A 14714-nucleotide genomic window follows, 5' to 3' on the forward strand; every position below is an offset into this window, starting at 1 on the left:
TCAGAAGAGACTTTGGACTGTGGACTTTTAAATGGTATTGAGACTGATAATGACTATGGGGATGTTTAAAGTTGGACCAAATGCAAGGTCATGAGACTATGGGAGCCAGGGTGTAGAATGTGATGGTTTGAATGAAAATGTCCCCCATAGGCTCCAAGTATTTGGACATTTTGTTCCCAGATGGTGGCACTATTTTGGGAGGTTTTAGAAGGTGTGGCTATCCTGAAGGAAGCATCACACTGCAGGTGGGCTTAGACAGTTCTTAAGCCTTGCCAGATCTCCAGTCGCTCTCTTGTTTCCTGTGCCTGTGTAATGATGTGAGAGCTTAGCTTCTGCTGCTCCTGCTCCAGATACCTCTAGCCACCATGCCTCCCTGCCATGACAGACTGTAATTCCCTTGGAACCATAAGCTCAAATAAACTCAAGAAGGCTACATGATTCAAGAGGTGACTCTTTTTGTGCCTCTGCTGTTTCCTGAGCATCCCCACAAGCCTGAGCATCATTCCATGCCTGTTGGAATTTACCATGGACATTTAAATTACTCTTTTCACCTCAAGGCATGATGACTGTGGGCAGGCATCTGGAGGAGGAAGAAAGAAATGTCATAAGTAGGGGATGGCCTGCTGTGTCTAATTCTGCCTCTATGAGTTTCTATGTGAATACTGCTCTAGGAACCTCTAAGGTTTCTGTTCTGACTGGCCTGTCCTTGGTGGAGCAGGACAAAGTGAATCTCAGGCTACTGCGTGTTATCCTTGCCTTTGCTATACTGGGGTGGTGGCAAGGATCGGCAGTGAAGGCCTTCTGTTATGAGATGTGAGGAACCTCTCCCTTCTCAGACACAATAATTATATCAAATCCTGGCAAGATCTGGGTCTGTATCCTTTCCTGTTTTGAAACTTTCACCTCAAACCAAAACATTAGTATGTCTCAAGACCCTAATGGAAGAAGTAAAGCTCATGAGCTGGTCATCCCTGTGAGGAATTCTAAGACCAAAATTTATATATGTGGGACCCTTGCTGTCAGAGGTTGCTTAGGTATGCATTTGTGTCCTCAAATAGGGCTCCTTGTTTTTATTTACCTGCACATTTCTGAGACCATAGAGCCAGCTGGCTCAGTCTCCTCAGGGTTTCTGAAGACTAACTGCAAAGGTGTGGCTTGTGAAGAAGTGAGGTTCTCTTTTGTGTGTGAGAGTATGTTTCTGTGTGTGAAGAGAAGATCGCTTCTGAAGTTGCTCTAAGATAAAAACAAGGATTTGCTTTGGGCAGGGTGTAGGGGTTATAGATTTCCTAAGTGGAAGGGATATTCCATATGTGACTGGCTCCTCTGAAGTAGGATATACCTGAAGCCTGGGCATGGTGTGTGTGTGTATGTGTGTGCATATGTGTGTGTGTGTGTGTGTATGTGTCTGTGTGGGTGTCTGTATGTGTCTGTATGTCCGATTATGTATGTGTGTGTGTGTACACATGTCTGCTTGTGTCTTATTTATGTGTGTGTGTCCATGTCTGTGTGTTGACACTGAGATGGTCATAAATGAGAACAAGGGTGTGGCCTTTGGTTAATTCTGAGACTCTTAAGACTGAAAACTCAGGCTACTGGGGAATCTGTCTTCTAAGGGGTGCAGAGTAAGAGCAAGGTCATATCTTTTTGTGAAATTATTTTATTTATTATTTTATTTTATGTGTACACTTGTATTGCCTGCATATAGGTAAGTGCAACCATGTATTGCAATCCCTGTGGAGAACAGAAGAACCTGTTGGCTCCAATGGAACTGGAGTTATGGAAAGTTATTAGCTGCCCTGTAGGTGCTGGGATTCAAACCTGGGGCTTCTACAAGAATAGTCAGTGTTCTTAACTGCTGAGCAATCTCTCCAGCCCTACAAGGACATATCTTATGATGATGTTTCCTGTGAAGTATTCTAAGATGAATAACAAGGGCTTCCTTTTGATGGGGGAGAAATCAAGAGAGAGGGAGGAGGGAGACTGAGTAGGATGGAGGACTAGAGTTAAGACTGGGAGGAAAGGACAATGAAGAGGGTGTTTGGTAGAAAGGGAGGATGTAGGGAAAGGAAAGGGTGATCATAGAGGGTGAGAGGCTGGGGAGGAGAATGGAGGGTGTAGTGGGTGAAGAAGAGAGTCATGGGAAGTGAGGAAAAGTTCAATGGAAGAGAGGAAGAAGAGATGAGAAAAGGGACAGGAAAGGAGTGAACGAAACAGAAGGGAATTGGACAGGAGGGGAGGGAGGAGAGAGGGGGCATTCGAGGTGACAGAGAGGTCCTAAGGAGAGGAGGCAGAAGGGAGGTGGAGGAGAGAAAGGAGAAGAAGAATATGGAGAGAAGTGTAAAGATGGGGCACAGAAGAGGCAGAGCTGGAGGATGAAAGCAGGAGGGGTAGAGGAGAGGGAAAGGGAAGGAGGAATAAAGGGAGAAGAGAGGAGGGGAGAGGATCTAACAGAGGGCCATAGGAATGGAGCAAAGGAGTGGAAAGGAGGGCAGAGAGGGAGAAGGAGAGTAGGGTGATAAAAGCAGGGGTAGAGGCAAGGGAAGAGAAGAGAGATGAGGTGCAGCAGAGGGAGATGGGAAGACAGATGGGAAGAGAAGGGAAGGAGTAGAGGGACAGTGAGAAGAGAAAAGGGAAGGAAGGGAGTGATTTGGGAGCAGGATATGGGGAAAAGGGGACGGAAGGGTTGAGGATGGTAAGAGTAAGAGGGGAGGAGGAAGAGAAGGTAGTGAGAGGGGAGAAGAGAGAGGATGGAGCATAATCAAGAAGTATGGGACATGAAACTGAGGGCAGAGGGAGCAGAGGAAAAGGAGGAACGAGGGAGGAAGGTGAGGTGATAGAGTGGTAGATGGGAAGGAGGGGATAGCAAACATAAGGGGGGAGTGAGGGGAAGAAAGAGGGAGGGAGGGAAGGAAGGAGGGAGGGAGAGAGGGGAGGAGGGCGCAGTAGCTTATGGGAAGGCAAGAGGCAGGAGGACCAGGATGCTGGAGTGGAGGAGGAAAAGAAAAAATGGGCATGAGTGGAAGGAGGAAAAGGGAAAGAGGATGGATTGAAGGGAGTAAAAAGCTGCATAGGGAAGAAAGGATGGCAAAAGGGGGAAGTTTGCGTAAAGAGGAGAACATAGAAAGGGAGGAAGAGAGGGAAAAGGGAAGAAAGGGAATTTGAAGAATTCAAGGATAAGGGTAGAGGTGTAGGGGGAAGGGAGGGAAAATAAGAGGAAGGAAGAGGAGAAATAAAGCAGGAAGGTCAGGAGAGAACAGAGGGAGGAGAGAAAGGAGAAAGGGTGGGTCAGGTGGTCAGAGGATGAGGTGAGGGAGGCAGGGGATGAGGCAGGGGGAGGTGAGATGATAGGATGATGAAGGCAGAGGTGGAAGCTGTTTGTAAAAACTGTTTTTTTATTATTTTTATTTTTCGTATATGAGTGGATTGCCTGCATGTGTGTAAGTGTACTCATGTTGTGCAATGCCTGTCAGAGGCAAGAAGAGGGTGTTGAATTACCTAGAACTGGAATTACATATGGTTGTTAACCACCATGTAGGTGCTGGGAATTGAACCAGGGTCCTCCTTAAAAGTAGCCAGTGCTCTTAACCACCGAGCCAACTCTCTAAGCCCAAGATTTCTTTTTTTATTTTAATATATTAATTTCTTGTGTGTGAGGGAGGGTGGGATGCTACTCAGAGGACAACTTTTGGGAATCATTTCTCTATTTCCAGAATTTGGGTCCCAGTGATTGAACTTGGGTCTTGAAGCTTGACAGCAAGCCCCTTTGCTTTTTAAGCAGTCTCACCAGCCCAGCCCGAAAACACTTATTTTTATTTTATCTGTATGAGTGTTTTGCCTACATGTATGCAAGTATATCTGAGTTGAGAAAAGCCTAAAGAGGCCAGAAAGGGCATAATACCCCCTGGACCTGGAGTTACAGGTAGTTCTTAGCCACCAAGTGGGTGCTGGGAATGGAACTTAGGTCCTCCCTATGAGCAGCCAGTGCTCTTAGCTTCTGAGCCATGTGTCTAGCCCCATCAGCTTGGAAATATTTCATAACTGCAGGAAAAGGGTTGAGCTACTAGATTTTATAGATTCCAGTCTTTTGAAATGGAGTGGCATTGCACATATATGTAATCATATTGTAATTATTCATATTTTTACAGCATTTTTTTCTTCATTTTGATATTCAAACACTTCATTTGCTTTGATGATCTTATTGCTTTGGCTATGCATGCTATCTAGTAATTTGGCACAAGATACGTTTTAATCCTTTTAGATATTCTTAGGAGCAATGAGGTTAAAGGTCAGTACAAAATCAAAAGTTCATAAGGCCTGGGAGATTGCTGAAGCATGAGGAACTGAGTTTGGATCACCAGTACCCAGTTAAAAAGCTGGGCATGGTGGTGTGCACTTTAACCCCACTCTTAGGGAGGTGGAGCTAGTAGGAGCCCTGGAGGTTCCTGGTCAGCCAGTCTAGCTGAATCAGTGAGCACTAAGTCATAGTGGAAAGTACCCTGTTTCCACCGAGGAAGGTAGAGAGTGATTGAAGACATCTGTGTTGATCTCTGGCCTCCATACACACAAATGTGCCTTCATGTACACATACACACATGCATAAATGTACAGGCAACACAGACACACAGAAGGATTCAAACTGTTACCTTCAGTGTTGGAGTAGTGGAACTGCATTGTAGACTTCAGATCGGAACTATATCCTATCTCTATCACTTACTGCATTAAGAATACGTAAAAATTGCTAGTCTTTTATCAGAAAGTAATGTTTTCTATGCATTATCATGCAGTGAATGCTTATCTCCTCCCCAAATTCATATGGTTCAATATTTAAGACCACAGGATACTTTTGCAGAGGAGAACAGTCCTGTTTGCAGCACTTACATGGTAGCTGAGAACTTTCCATGATAACATGCTCCAGCACACTCAGTCTCCTAGGAACCTGCACACCTTAGGGTCCAAGATAAGTTTCCCTGAGGCACCTCTCTCCTCTGACATCTTTTTTAAAAGATTTTATTATCTTTTTGTGTGTATGAGTATATTGACTGCACCTATGTAAGTGCTCCTGTGTTGTGTAAAATCTACAGAGGCCAGGAGAGGGCGTCAGGATTCCCTGGACCTGGAGTTATGGATAGTTCCTAGCCACCAAGTGGGTGTTGGCAATAGAACACAATCCTCTCTAAGAGCATCCAGTGCTCTTAACTGCTCAGTCTTCTCTCCAGCCCCTCTGCCATCTTATTTAGTCTCTTTATATTGTTCTACTGAAAATATTTGTTATGTTTCATATGATTTCCCCTATTTCAATGTGAACTTCTGATATACACATTAGAATACCTTTTGTTACAGATAATCTTCACATTTTATTATTACTACAATTAAAGGAATGCATATACTTATAGAATTTAATACATTTTTAATGACCTTGGGCATGGAATTCAAATCACCATCTAACAGTAAGTTATACCCTTAGTCCAGATCAATAACTTTTGTGAATAAATTTTAAATTTCAAGCCGGGCATGGTGGTGCATGCCTTTAATCCCAGCACTTGAGATGCAGAGGCAGGAGGATCTCTGTGAGTTTGAGGCCAGCCTGGTTCACATAGTGAGTTCCAGGACAGCTGGGGCTACAGGGAAAGCCTGTCTCTAAAAAGACAAAAATGGGGCTGGAGAGATGGCTCAGTGGTTAAGAACACTCATTGTTCTTGAAGAAGACCTGGGTTCGAATACAAGCACCCACATTGCAGCTTGCAACTGTCCGTAACTCCAGTTCCAGGGGATCTGACGGCCTCTTCTGTCCTCCGCAGGCATTGCATGACACGGGTGCACTTACCTACATCCAGGCAGACAATACACTTATACACATAAAATAAAAATAATAAAATATTTTTAAAAAGACAAACTAAATTTCAAAAAATATGGACAAGATGAAAAAAATATATAATGAACAGATTTGACTTTCACAATTTACTGTTATACACATTGCTGATTTTTACTTCTTGTCATAGACACCGAAGTACAAAGTGACAGGTGTTGTTGATGAAGCATTTATCAGTTCTGGTCTTTTTATACCTCAACAAAAACTGAAACAAGATACTCATAGGGAAATTCATGAAATTATAAGGATGGAGACTATTAATTCCGGTCTTGGCAATTTCATGTCAAAGTAAAATGAACTTTTCCATGCTCTTCTGAACTCCTTTTGACACAGCATTCTTGGCTTTTGAACGAAACCATGATAAATCATGACTTTAAGTTGCCCCATTTCTATTCACCCTGTCTCTGAGTCCTTGAAAGTTTTACTGTTTCTGTCAAATACAAGATAAAATTGTTCTCATTTTATTTAAATTAAGGGTTTGAAATAATTTTAGAGTCATATGTGGTTGTAAGAAAAAATACAAAAAACTGTCAAACAAGTCACTCAGTTTCCTTCACTGATACCATCTTCCAAAGCAATGGTATGACATCAGCACAAGAAAACTTAACTTGGCGTACATGATACACTGATTTTCTTCATATTTCTCAGTTTTATTTCAACTGCATGTATATCCATTATTTTCCATCCTTTAGATTCAGTTAACTACTGTGCATCAAGTACAACATATATTAATTACAAGTTCACAATTTAACAGTTTTGCTGTGAGGTGATGTATTACATTGCCCAATATTATTTGCAACAAGCTGAATTTAATATATCAATAATGTCAAAGTGGTACAGAAATGAAATCAACTTACAATGTGACTTTGTGGCATGTCAACTCAACTGGATGAAAAAAGATATTTCTATTTGTGTGAAAAGGATTACTTTCTCATCTGTTGATTTCAATTTATTAGTATGCAGTGGATGTGATCAGCTTTTCAAATGAGGGTTCACTTTCACATTATTCTAGTGAAACATTTGTAATTAATGCTGCAAGAAAATTACCCTGCATAATATTTAGTCAGTCTTTGTCAATGGAAAACAAAAATATAATAGAGCAGTAGATGGAAAAAAACACAAGATCTCTTTAGAATAAATATGTTAAATGTTAATTTCTTTACAACTACACTTTTGTTTGATGAGGAACTATTTGGGTAGCATGATCATCTTTGTTTAAACTAGTATCATTTTGGCATACATATTATGCATTTATACACTGCTGTTTGTGTTTAAAAATAAAGTCATTAGTTACAAGGACAAACTAATTTTGTTATTTTGAAGTTCTACAGGTTTTACTTTTCTGAATTATGCTTTGTTTGTCATGGTAGAGGAAAAAATGTTCAGAAAATGCATAAATGACATTCAAACAAAGTTCTCTTTAATACTAAATAAAAACGAGAAAGGCAATAACCTCAGAACTAAAAACAGTGTTTTATCTTTTATTGATTATCATTTTGTTAGAGAAGCATTATTCTCAATAACTGCATCGATTGTCAAATTGCTATTAGTTGAGTATTATTTACCCTTATGGAGTACTACCTCATAAAATTCTTAGATAATCTAAGCCATCACACAATGCTGGGCACAATTTATTCTTATTTTTAGCAGCAATTGGACTGACAAAAATCAAGCAAAAAGCAAAACAGAACAGAACAACTCTCACACCACTGTAATTAGGTGGGTAGACTTAGTGAAAGAGGATCCTAGACTACATACGATTCTGGTGGACATTTTTTTAATTTACATTTTAAAGACCAAAGAACTGAAGATTTAAAAATAGTTACATTTGGAGGAGAAGGAATAGAAAGATAATCATTCTTCACTGTCATTCACAATAGTGTCTGCTGCAAAGTAAAGGACAGAATCATAGATAATAATTATCATTTCCTTGAGCATAAGTATCTCTATCAAGAAATATGTCTTAATTGAACATTTTATTTTGTAGCATTGCAAAGCTGCTGGTAACTATTAACTTAATAGAAAACATTTAAAACTTTGTTAGCCTTATTTATCACATGTATAAGTGAGAGGACAGTAATAGTAAGTTGTGATGGCTAGTCTTGGTTTTCAACTTGAGTGGATCTGGAATGAAATGCTTGCTGCTGGACACTCTGATGAGGGACTTTATTGACCAGATCATTTGAAGCAGGAAGACCCCCTGTAAATGTGTAAGGAACCTTCTGGTGGCAGCCAGGATAAAATGATATGAATGAAAAAAAAAATATTTGCTTTTTGTCTGCTTGATTTCACTCCTTTTGGCAACATCATCTGTCCTGACGTTGTGGCATTCCTTTACCTATATTACAATCAACGTCTACAGTCTTCCAATGAAGACCAGGAGCTCTCCAAGAATTCTCCAGGCCTTTAGTCCAGATTGTGACAACTGACACATCTAGCATTGTGTAATGAGCAATTGCTGGATTCTTGACTTCTCCACTGTGAAACAACCATTGTTGGAATTCTCAGACCATATTCTATAAGCCTGTCTTGATTAGCCTTCTATTGCTGTGACAAAACATTGATCACAACCAATTTGAAGAGGAAAGTATTTGGCCTTCAGGTGTGAATCACAGTTCATCAATGAGGGAAGCCAAGGCAGGAACTCAATGCAGGAACCTGGAAGCAGGAATTGAAGCAGAGGCCATGGAGAGACAGAGCTTACTGGCTTTAGTCCTCTGGTTTGTCATCATCCTGCTTTTGTTATACAGCTTAGGCCCAGCTATCCAGGGATGGCACCAGCTACAGTAAGCTGAGCCCTCCCACATCACTTAGCAATTAATTAAATGTCTCATAGACGTGGCCACAGGACAGCCAGTTTGAGGAAATTCCTCAAATGAGGTTTCCTCTTTCTAGTGTGTCAAGTTGACAACTCAAGCTAATCAGCACGAAGCCAATCTAATAAATCCACTTTTATTCATTCTATCAGTTGCTTCTATAGAGAATCCTAACCAACGCATAAATATTTCATATAAATTTCATTATGAATGATTTCATAACAGAAAATATGTACAGTAAAATTCCATATAGAGGGAACATAATTTATAAATCTCCATGGGCATCAATGAGCATATTTAGCACAATCTAACATACAGCCAAAGCAATGAGTTTCATTCAATAAAATTATCACCATAAAAATCTATATTAGATAATGAAAGACACTGGATACAGTAAAATTCTTTATTAATGTCATCAAGAATACCTTGAAGATTTCTGTTTTGTATAGTTTGATTAATATGATTTTTATTTTTTCGTATGTGTTGTGTGTGCGATACGTATGAGTGTGCGTGTGCACATGTACAGTATGTGTTTTAGTGCTTTTGGGATATTCTTCCTTCTGCTCCTCCTTCTTAACTGCAACCTTGCCTTGTATCTCTATTATTATAGCCTCCATTAAAGCCTCGTCAATCGGGAAGATATTAGTTCTGTTTCTCTGAAATATTATATCAGGAATTATCACAAAGGCAACTGTGATTAGTTTTGAAAATGAAGCAATGCAATTGCACTACTAGGTGTAATGCTAAGAGAAGACAAAGTTACAAATCACAGTGTAGATGGTCCTAATCCTCTGCCTCCACCACCCAAACCTATAGGACGACATTCAGGGTTTACTGTCTAAAATTATTTCCATTATCTATTTCTGAATGCTGAGTTTCCAGAGGGGATGTTCCCACTTTCAGAATACCATGAATTATCTTTCTCTGTGACTCACATCATGGAGCATGTCTAATGTAGTTGACCAAGTAGTCGATGAAGAAAAAAGGGGCTATAGTAGATACCTAAAAATGTATGGGTTGAAGGCTATAAGAATGGAAAATAATTTAACTCTACACAACCTTCTCAGAATGGACAGCAGGGGAAAATTGGCCTAATAAAAATGAGAACCATTTACCATAGAACAAGAAGTTGGTCCATATAAATGTTGAGTTTATAGAGTGAAAATCCACTGTCTTATCCTTGCCACATATGTAGAGTGTATAAAAATAATGAAGAAAATGGGGAATATACCAATTCATTTAAAAAATAGAAGTTTGGAGTTGAACGATAAAGCAAAATGTAAGACTCTCAGGATAAATATAGAGTCTTCCTTGATGATAGCAAATATCTCAGTTCCCAATTCCTTCTCACAAAGCTGTCTTAAATGTTTCCTTTTAGATGAAAATAGCATTTTATTACACTAGATAAATGATTGAAGAAAAGAAATAGATTCTGAATTTTTCTAAAGCCATGTAATCAAGTAATGGCAGCATATTTTTAGTAAATATCCACTCTATCACAAGCTACTTTTCTGGTGTTGGTAACATCATTGTAAATAGGAGAAAGGTCTTGCCTCCCAGAAACTCATACTCTAAGGGAGAACCAATAAATGAATTAGCAAATTAAGTGAATATAAAACATTCAAAATACAACTAATCATGTCAGGTAGTGAAGAATACCATGAAGTCATTGTTAGTAAGATTTAATATTTGGGGGTTCAGCAATGAAAAGCAGTGGCTGCCCTTATAGGGGACCCAGGTTTGATTCCCAGCATCCACATGGTAGCTCACAATCTTCTGTAACTCTAGTTTCAGGGGATCTGACACCCTCTTTTGATCTCTGTGGGCACTACAGGCAGGTGGTACACTTAAATATATGCATACAAAACACACAAACAAAATTCAATATATATTTTAAAAAATAGAATTGTTGTGGAGGTTTGAATGAGAATGTCCCCCATAGGCGTCAAGTATTTACACATTTTGTACCCAGTTGGTGGCTCAGTCTTGGGAGGTCTTAGAAGGTGAGGCTATCTTGGAGGAAGCAGGTCACTGGGGGCAGACTTAAAGAGTTCTTAAGCCATGGGACTGGAGGGGTGGCTCAGCAGTTAAGAGCACTGATTGCTCTTGCAGAGGACCCAGGTTTAATTCCCAGGACCCACATGGTGGCTATGCTCTGTCTTTAACTCCAGTTCCCGGGGAATCTGAAACCCTCTTCTGATCTCAGCAGCATTGCATGATACGGGTGCACTCACATACATGTAGGCAATACACTTATACACATGAAATAAAAATAAATAAATAAATAAATAAATAAAATATTTAAAAAAAAAAGAGTTCTTAAGCCTTGCCAGATCTTGAGTCACTCTCTCTTGCTTCCTGTGCCTGCTTAAAGATGTGAGAACTTAACTTCTGCTCGTTCTGCTCCAGCCACCATGCCTTCCTGCCATGATGGACTGTAATTCCCTTGGAACCGTAAGCTTAAATACTTTCCTTCTACAAGTTGCTTTGGTCAATGTTTCTCTCACAGCAACAGAAAAGTAACTAATACAGTTGTGAATAGACATTAATGTTAAAGTGAAAGTTTGGCTGAGTATGGTGGCTCATTCCTTTAATACCAGCCCTGAGAGACTGAGGCAGAAGACTGGTCTACATGGTTAATTCTAGGCAAGCTATGGCAACAAGGAGACCCTGTCTCAAAGAAAAGAAAAATAAAAAACAAAGCAAAGAAAAAAAAATCAAAAACAATCAAAACAAACAACAAAATGCCTGACCAATATTTATAGGGCAGGAAAGATGTCTCAGTGGTTAAGAGCACTGGCTGTTTTGACTCTCAGCACCCTTATGGAAGCTAACAACCACCCATCTGTAACTCCAGTTCCAGGGTTTCTGACTCCCTCTTCTGGCCTCTGTGGGCATGGCACAACATGGGTAATGGGTGCATTTGCATATATGCAGGCAAAACACTCATACACATAAAAATAAACAAATTTTTAAATATAAAAATTAAAATGAAACTTGTCAGGAAACCATTTGCATGTTTATAAATCAGAAAGAAGCACATCTGATATAAGTTCATGATTTCTTTTTTAAAAAATTATTGAATTTTTATGTATTTCATACAGAACATCTCAATCTTAATCATCTTTATATATACATATATATATATATATATATAATTTATCTCCTTCCCCTCCAGCACAGTCTCAAAGCCCCCCCCCACTGAAATTCATACACTTTGCCATTTGTGTTAAAGCATGTGTCAAGTTAGTGTCCCCAGACTTTCCTCGGTGCAAGTTGATTGAGGTCTAATCAGCCTATCTATAATCTCTTGCTTTAAGATGATTAGCTCTTCACCTGGCAGTAATCAGTTGCCAATATTTTTTCAGCTAAGATTGGGGTCTGCTCCCCATTGCCAAAGTTCTATGCTGGGTTTTTATGTCCTTGAGTTTGCATGGGTCTTGTGCATACTGATGCCATTGCTGTAGGCTCATATGAGAAGGGTCACAGGAGCTTGTAGGACTTTATTTCCATATAGTCTTGCATCTCCCTGGCTCTTACAACCTTTCTGTCCCCTCTTGCACAATGCTCCCTGAGCCCCGAGTGGGTGAAGTTTAATATAGGAGTCCTGTGCTGTCCAAGGACCAACATTCTGCAGATTTCCGGATTTCATTAACAGAAACGGTTGATGTTATGAGCAGCAGCAGAAGTGTAGCTCTAGTCCCTCCTTCCCTACTGGAGGGATTTGGGATACTTTTTGCACAACTAGAGTTTTAAAGAGTTGAGAAAGGGTCTCAACCTTTTAAAATAGCTTTTATTTTTTATTTATTTTTATTTTATGTGTATCAGTGTTTTGTCTGCATGGATCTAAGTGCACCACATGCACATTCATGCAATAGCTGCAGAGAGCAGAAGGTGTAGAATCCCTGGATCTGGAGTTACTGACGGTAATTAAATGCCACGTGGGTGCTGGCAACTCAACACTAGTTGTTTGCAAGAGCACCCAGTGCTTTTAATTGCTGAGCCATCTCTCTAGCTCGATATTAAGTTAGTTTTAATAATTTCCAATGAGAAATTTATTAATTATTTAGGAAGAATTCATCCTAAGAATACAGTTGATTTTGTCCAGTAGAATGATTAATTCAGGATTTCTAAATTTGCACAGAAAATTGAGAATCATAAAGGACACATCTTCAGCCAAAAAAAAATCAGTGCAGAAAACATTGAAAAATATTTCTGATTTCAGAAATATTGAAGATTAATGACAGTAACCTGTAAAAGTTATTATTTCAACATTTCATAAATGCTGTTTCTTGACAGTGAATCTTTTCATGATATGTATATTTATTCATAAAACTAATAGAAAACCCATGAATATATGGAATTCTGAGATATCATTAGTGCAATATTGAAATTCACTTAAAATAAGCAGTCAGTTCATTAAGTGATATAGAACGATTTTCATATATACCTCAAATTACATTGCAACACTAATTGAACCCCTTAGCTACAGATTAGTATACTCTGTCTATTTGACTATGGTATTCTTTATTTAGGTATGTGAAGCCATAGTTTCTTTTTCCCAAAAGCTGTATTCATAGTGCAATATTGAAATTCACTTAAAATAAGCAGTCAGTTCATTAAGTGATATAGAACGATTTTCATATATACCTCAAATTACATTGCAACACTAATTGAACCCCTTAGCTACAGATTAGTATACTCTGTCTATTTGACTATGGTATTCTTTATTTAGGTATGTGAAGCCATAGTTTCTTTTTCCCAAAAGCTGTATTCAGAGCCCATCCATTTCTCCTTAGATCAGGGACCTGTCTGACTTTGCCACATCTATGAGATATAGTTTAATGAGGATCATGATTCACAACAAAGTGAAGAGGGATGGAGATCTGGCTATGAGAGAATATTTGCCAACAATGTGGAGGATATCTTTATTAGGCACTATCACATTACATTGCACCTTTCTTTCATCACCTTCATTTTTTCATCCATTTCATTCTATAACTGCTTAATGAATATCTGAGTGCTATGCATAGAGATAGAACTTGGAAGATACTTTATTTTCTTGTGAAATTCATATTCAATAGCAAAAGGAAGTTCTGCTAGCTAAGCCTGTGGGGTAAATATTCAAAGTGATTATAAAACATATCAAGAAAAAAAACATTAAAAATGATGAGCACTTTCTTGGGCTCAGTGTGGTGCTGTGTGCCTGTAATTCCAGCACTCACAAAACAGAGGCAGGAGAGTCAAGACTTTGAGGCAAGCCTGGGATTCATAATGAGACCCTATCTCAAACAAAATGAATGAAGAGTATTTTCTCCACACAGAAATGGTGAAATAGCCAAATTCATTCAGTAGTCATAGACAACTAATGGCTAAAGAAGGCATGCACTTGTTACTGGGTCTTGTTTCATAGCAATGAAAGAAAGACACCACCAATTAAAATATTATGGTTTATGTGAGTTAACAAATTGTCAAAAGTTTATTAAGAAATGATCAGCACTCTGTTCAGTGATAAATCATCATTAATCATAACCTAGTATTGCTCAAGAACATTAGCAATCTTTACGAGTGATCTGTGACAATATCTCCCTTTATAATTAACCTTTGGTAAACGGCTATAGCTTTATCAGAAGAATCAAAAATGGCATAAATGCAGTTGAGAACAGCTGTGATACAGGTGCTTGACTTTTGGTTAGTCAAAAATAGTTCATTATTCATGAAGTGACTCTTATATAAAATAAAACTTTGTTTTATTTTACACACTCTGCTTCATTAAATGGAGAAATTTCTAAGCTCTCTCATTTCTCAGTTATTATAGATAATAGCAAAGGAATACACTATTTTCAACTGCAATAATAATTTCTGTTCCAATATTTTAAGAGATAGTGTACTACATTAATATTTACAATGCCCACATTAGGACACACCAAAATGTAAAAAGAGTTGTCTTGAGGTGGTTTTCAGTGGTCAAATTGGGACAACTTTGTACATCAAAAATAATGATGATGCTCAAATTATAGTAAATATTA

This window comes from Nannospalax galili, unplaced genomic scaffold, assembly GCF_000622305.1.
Source record: "Nannospalax galili isolate Female #2095 unplaced genomic scaffold, S.galili_v1.0 scaffold7, whole genome shotgun sequence".
NCBI classification, from domain to species: domain Eukaryota; kingdom Metazoa; phylum Chordata; class Mammalia; order Rodentia; family Spalacidae; genus Nannospalax; species Nannospalax galili.